This window comes from Oryza glaberrima, chromosome 8 (genome assembly GCF_000147395.1).
Source record: "Oryza glaberrima chromosome 8, OglaRS2, whole genome shotgun sequence".
Lineage (NCBI taxonomy): Eukaryota > Viridiplantae > Streptophyta > Magnoliopsida > Poales > Poaceae > Oryza > Oryza glaberrima.
In genome coordinates, this window is record NC_068333.1 from 5,897,241 (window position 1) to 5,903,413 (window position 6,173).

The window sequence follows — 6,173 nt, forward strand, 5'->3', positions numbered from 1 at the left end:
TTGCGAGTATCTGGTAAGATTAAAACTAGCGAGGAAACCAGCTTTTCCTTGAGAGTTTGGAATGCCTTCTCGCATTGCGGGCTCCACACAAATTTTTCTTCTTTCTTCAACAACTATGTCATGGGTCGAGCGATTTTGGAAAAGTTCTCGATGAATCTTCGGTAGTATCCTGCCAAACCCAAAAAGCTGCGGACTTGGGTGACCGTCTTGGGTTGCTTCCAATCAGTGACGGCGGTCACTGTTTCAGGGTCCACAGCAACTCCTTTAGCAGATATCACATGCCCTAAGAATTTGACTTCGGACAACTAGAACTCACACTTGCTAAGTTTGGCATACAATTGATGTTCCCGCAGCTTTCCCAACACCAGACGGAGATGCTGCTGATGGTCTTCCTCTGATTGCGAGTACACCAGGATGTCGTCGATGAAGACCATGACAAACTTATCCAAGTATTCCATGAACACTTTGTTCATTAAGTTCATGAAGAAGGCAGGAGCATTAGTCAAACCGAACGACATCACCATGAATTCATACAGTCCATAACGCGTGGTGAATGCGGTCTTCGGGATATCTTCTTCACGGATACGCAATTGGTGATATCCGGAACGAAGATCGATTTTAGAAAAGACGGTGGCACCTTTAAGCTGATCGAACAAATCATCGATCCGGGGAAGAGGGTACTTGTTTTTGATAGTAACTTCATTGAGAGCTCTGTAGTCAACACACATCCTCTTTGTCTTGTCCTTCTTTTCCACAAAAATCACGGGAGCACCCCAGGGGGAAGTGCTCGGTCGTATATACCCCTTTTCTTTCAACTCCTCCAACTGTTTCTTGACTTCGGCCAGTTCATTTGCTGCCATACGGTAGGGTCGCTTGTACAGAGGAGTTGTTCCGGGAGCAAGATCTATCCGGAACTCGATCTCCCGCTTGGGCGGCATACCGGGTAGTTCTTCCGGAAACACGTCACCGAATTCACTGGCGATGGGGATTTCTGACAGTCCTATCTGATGAAGTTCTGAACTGCCAACAGAGGTTGGGGGTGCAAAGAAAACAACCGGTTGTTCCGGCCCTCGGTACAGAGTGACAGTGCGTCTTGCGCAATCCACTACTCCTTGGAATTGAGCTAACCAATTCATCCCGAGGATCACATCCAAGTTCTTCGTGTCTAGAAGAATCAGATCCGAGGGAAAAGGAATTCCCTGGATTTCTATAGGAACGGCAGGACTATAATACTTTGCTGTCATAACCCCTCCAGGGGTGGTGATGAGCAGAGGGTTCCTAAGCCTTTCTACCCCCAGCTGATTTCTCCCCACGAATGGCACAGATATAAACGAGTGGGAAGCTCCAGAGTCGAACAAAATGGTAGCAGGGATGGAATGAATGAGGAACGTACCAACGATGACGTCCGGAGTCGTCAGCACATCTTCGGCGGTCACGTGGTTCACATGACCCCGAGCGACGTCCTTACCACCGTTGTTGGGGGCGGGAGGCGCTTGGCCTTGCTGGCGCCGCGGCTTTGGGCATTTATCCGCAGTGTCCGGGCTCGAAGCAGTTGAAGCACAGACGCTGCTGACCTTGAACGTCTCTGCGGCCTTGACCAGGCTGCACAACGGGCGCAGGAGGACGGGGTGCACGGGTACCTTGCTGACTCTGCTGTTGCTGCAGCTGTGGGACGCGCACCACGAATTGAGGTCGGGGCGCGGAGCGTGGTTGCTGCTGCTGCTGCTGCTGCGAGGAGGATCCCCCTGGATAGGGGTTGGTGTAGCAGACCCTTTGGTTAGCCCCCTATTGATTGCGGAAATTCGCCAAGCGACGCTTGTGCGACTCCAGTTCCTTGTGCTTGGCTTCCAAGCGGACGCTCTTGTCCACCAGACGTTGGAAATCCGGATAGTCCCCGGAAACGAGACGCACAGATAGCTCAGGGTCCATTCCTGCCAAGAACTTCTCCGGCTTTTCCTCATCTTCCCGAACATCCTCCGGAGCATACCGGGCCAAGTTGTTAAACTCATGCAAATACTCCATCACGGAGTGGTTGCCTTGCTTCAACTCCCGGAATTCCCTTTTCTTAAGGGCCATGACTCCGACGGGCACATGGGTCCTCCGGAAAGCGGCGGTGAATCGGGCCCAAGTAATAGGCTGCCCCTCTGGCTGCGTAGCCTGGAAGTGGTCCCACCATAGAGATGCGGGCCCCTGCAGTTGGTGAGCAGCAAAGATGACTTTCTCCTCATCGTTGCATTGCACGGTGTCTAACTTTTTCCCCACGGCATGCAACCAATCCAAAGCATCCACGGGGTTATTGGAGCTAGAGAAGGTAGGCGGACGGATGCGGAGGAACTCGGCGAGTTTAGAATGTTGCGGGGGTGGGGGTGGAGGTGGAGCATTATGCTGTGGCGGATTTTGGATGTGATGGAGGAAAGCAGCCATCATGTCGGCCTGCTGGGCGAGGATTTGGGTGAGGATGGTGTTGGTGTCTGGTGGTGGTGGTGGAGGCGGGGGAGGAGGGGGAGGTGGGCTGCCATGGTTGTTGTGGTTGCTGCCTTCGGGTTAGTTGCCATCACCGGTAGCAGCACTTCTCCTGGTTGTCACCATCTGAAATATCCCATACAGAACCAGCCAAGAGAGAGAACAGACTATTAAAACTAATCACCCACGACTACCATAATTCTTGAATTTATTACTGCTATTAAAATGGGTTCATCAAGGTTCAAGTTGCTTAAGAAGATAAAAATAAAGACAGGCTCCGACACAGTTATACCACACACCGGTACAACCATGCCCCACACGACTCCAACAGGAAGACAAACGAGAAAGAACACACGCGCAAGCCTACTGACTGCTTGTCTACTTCTGCGACGGGCCAGGGCAGAAGGTGAGCAGCAGCGCATCCTCCGTGCTACCGACGCCGGAGGCTTCCCCCTCCTGAGGAACCACGGGCGCGGGCTCGGCACGAGGGGTCTCCACGAAGCAGGTCCACGCCAGGGACTGACGAACAAGCTCAGGCCTGGAGGTGCTCTTGCGGGCGGTGATCTTCTAACTGCGGTAGACGCGGCGGCGCTTGGGACGGCAGACCTCTCCCTGGGCGACCTTGAGCTGACACAACTGCGCCTCCAGCGCGTCTAGGTCCTTCTTCAGCTACAGATTCTCCTGACGCAGCTCCAGGATCTTCATGTTGTTCTCGACCATCCCACGGCGCACCATATGATGGAAGTCAATACGGGCCGCATCGTACGCCTCCACCATGTGCGCCAGGTGCATGATGGTAGCGTCATCCTCCGCACTAGCATCCCGGAAGGTGGCGTGGTCGCGGGCTCCTCCGCGACGAGGGTGGTAGCAGTAGAGCGAGTGCTGCAACTCGTCCGGGTAGCGCTGGTGAAGAGTGCCGATAGCGAGGAGTGCGGCGTTCTGGCAAGCGGCGAAGAAGGAATCTCCTCCCGCGGTGACTGCCAATGAAGTCCTCTCGGGAGAGCCAGTGAGGATCACTGCAGTGACCTCCCAAGCAGCGTGCGGCTCGGCATCGTCACCCTCCTGCTCCGGGAGCTGCTTGCCCTGGTAGTCCACTCCATGCGGATATCCCAGGACAACGCACATGCCCCGCAGCTCCAGAACAAAGCCGGTCAGGTCCAGGCCACGACGGTTCATGCTGCCGGCCATCTACAAGCAAGGACAAAAGAGAGAAAATATTTTAGAGATCAGCTTTAGATGATAAATGAAGCAGCAAGACAGAGAGAGACTAAAGGATTTTCACAAATAAGAGAGGATTTTTATTCCGAAAATATTGCTAAGGCTTGGGATCTAAGGTTCGTCCTAGGGTCAAGGAGGCTCTGATACCAACTTGTCACGACCGGAAATAACCCAACGGGCGTTCCTTACGTGCGTGCATTATTCCTTGTCCCAGGAGGCAAGGTACACCCAAAGTCGATACAATTCAGAGTTTACCAAGCGGAAGCGTAATTAAATAATTATTACATGGGCAGCGACGGCCCAGCACACTCAAAGACAACGAAAAACAGCGGAAGACTAAGGCGACGACCACAGGCGCTTGACGGCAGGCACGAGCTAGACACCAAAGCCTTCATCATCCAGGGGCTCCTCTTCTGGGTTTGGGAAAAATTGAGCAAGACTGAGTACAACCATCGTACTCAACAAGACACACCCACAAGTGCAGCATAAATGCAAAGGAGAACAATGGAGTTATAGTATAAGGGTTAGGTTTTGTAATAAACAGCATTTAAAAGACCCTTAGTTGCTCAAAGCTAAATTTAAAACACGATCCTAGAACTATTTAATATTATTAAACAAGGCCGTGAACCCACACGAACCTGCCTTAACCCAAGGCCTACGATGATTCAGACCGAACTGGCAACCCGACCCTGGGTCCCAGCTCGTCCCAAGCCAACCCAGGCCAACCATTCCACATTTTAGTTATTAAGCCGGTTTTAAGAATTAAAACACTAACTCGGGTACACTGCTCGGCTTGCCCATAACCGAGGGCGCGGCTATTCGAATAGATTATACTCTGATCAGAGGTGTACATCTTTACCCACAAGACACATCTTCCTCACATGTAACCACGTGCCACATACCACCACGGTATACGGACGGAAGTCGTGACATAGTTTCCAACCCATCCTAGCCATAGACAAGAGTACCGACCCAACCCCACCTACGGCCGGAACCCTCGGGACAGGTAGGCAGGACTGAGCCCCTAGCAGCAGGACACCGGCCCTGTGCCATGACATCTCGACTACCGGGCCGCAGCTCGTGTAGCCTTCATTTGCCCTAGAGATGTCCATCGACCCCCGACTTCGTCCATCTCCATCCGTGTACTTTTGTTTATAACCAGACTGAGCCACAAACTAAGCCTTACCCATTAGACATGTGGTAGTACGGTAGTGCTTTGCAACAGAGGCCCGAAGACCGGTCCTTATATGGCCGAGGTGCTACCATCAAAACCATGCACCCCGAGCCCAGCCTAAAACCATTTTGAGGGTTTTGAATAGAGGGAGAGGTGTGAATCCAATTCCACAATAATCCAACCATTCCATGGTGTCCAAGTGATATGAATATTCCCAAAGTCTAGAGTTATAAAACCACCTAATGTTGTCCTATTAAACAGCGAAGCATCTACCTAAATTCATACTAGTGGAACCATGAATAAAATGTCCACTAGTTGGGGTTTTGTTTATCCTAGGGTGAACAAGGTAATAATAACAATAACAATAGTAAGTTCATAACAAAGGTAAATAGGCATGGCTAAATAAAACAGTGATAACGCGGGAATTTAAATAAAGCGGTAATGCAATAATTTAAATCAAAATAACTTTATAAACTGGGATTCAATATGTTCAAGGATGATGTGACTTGCCTTGCTCGCTTTCCCAAACGTCGGCTTCAACCTCCACGAAGAGCGGATCTTCCGAACCTGCAGCGTCTACACGACTAACGGAAAATAAAAGGGCTTTTACTCTAATAAACTCCATATAACAAGCAGGAACAAAGCACAAAAATGGGTTCTTGACTTCTTAAGGAAAATTTAGAGACTTGAACGGTCCAATTCCGAGTTCAAATGGCCAAGTTATGACCATTTGAAGTTTATATGCTCTTTAAATGAATATTTGCGAATTTCTTCATTTAAATTTTAATTTAAAAATATATTCATTGCGTTAGCCGGGAGAGAGGGCGCGCGGACCGGGTCCATGGGAGTGGGACCCACTCGGCAGCCTCACGGTCCACGGTGGACCGGGTGCACCCGGCTCACACCGGCCGGCGCCGTGGGCCCCACGCATCAGCCGCACCCGAGGGCGCGAGCGGCTGACGGCCGGGCCCCACGCGGCAGCCGCTAGGCGCGCCCGGAGGCGGCCACATCGGCGCGGCCGGCGGGAGGCGGCGCGCCCGCGCCCCTATGGTCGCCGGCGGCGGCCGTAGGCACGGCGGAGCGGCGGCCGGGAGAGGGCAGGGAAAGGGGGAAACGAAGCGGCGGTCCAAGGCTCACCCCGGGTCGACGGCGACGACGGAAACGGCGACCGGAGCGGAGGAAGGCGGCGGCGCGGCTTGGGTGGACGGGGTCGACGGCGCTCCGGCGGTCGGCGAGCGAAACGGAGGGGTGGACGAGGTCAGCGAGGATGCGGCGAAGCCGAAGGAGGCGGCGCCGAGGTGGGAGGTGGTCCGGGGCG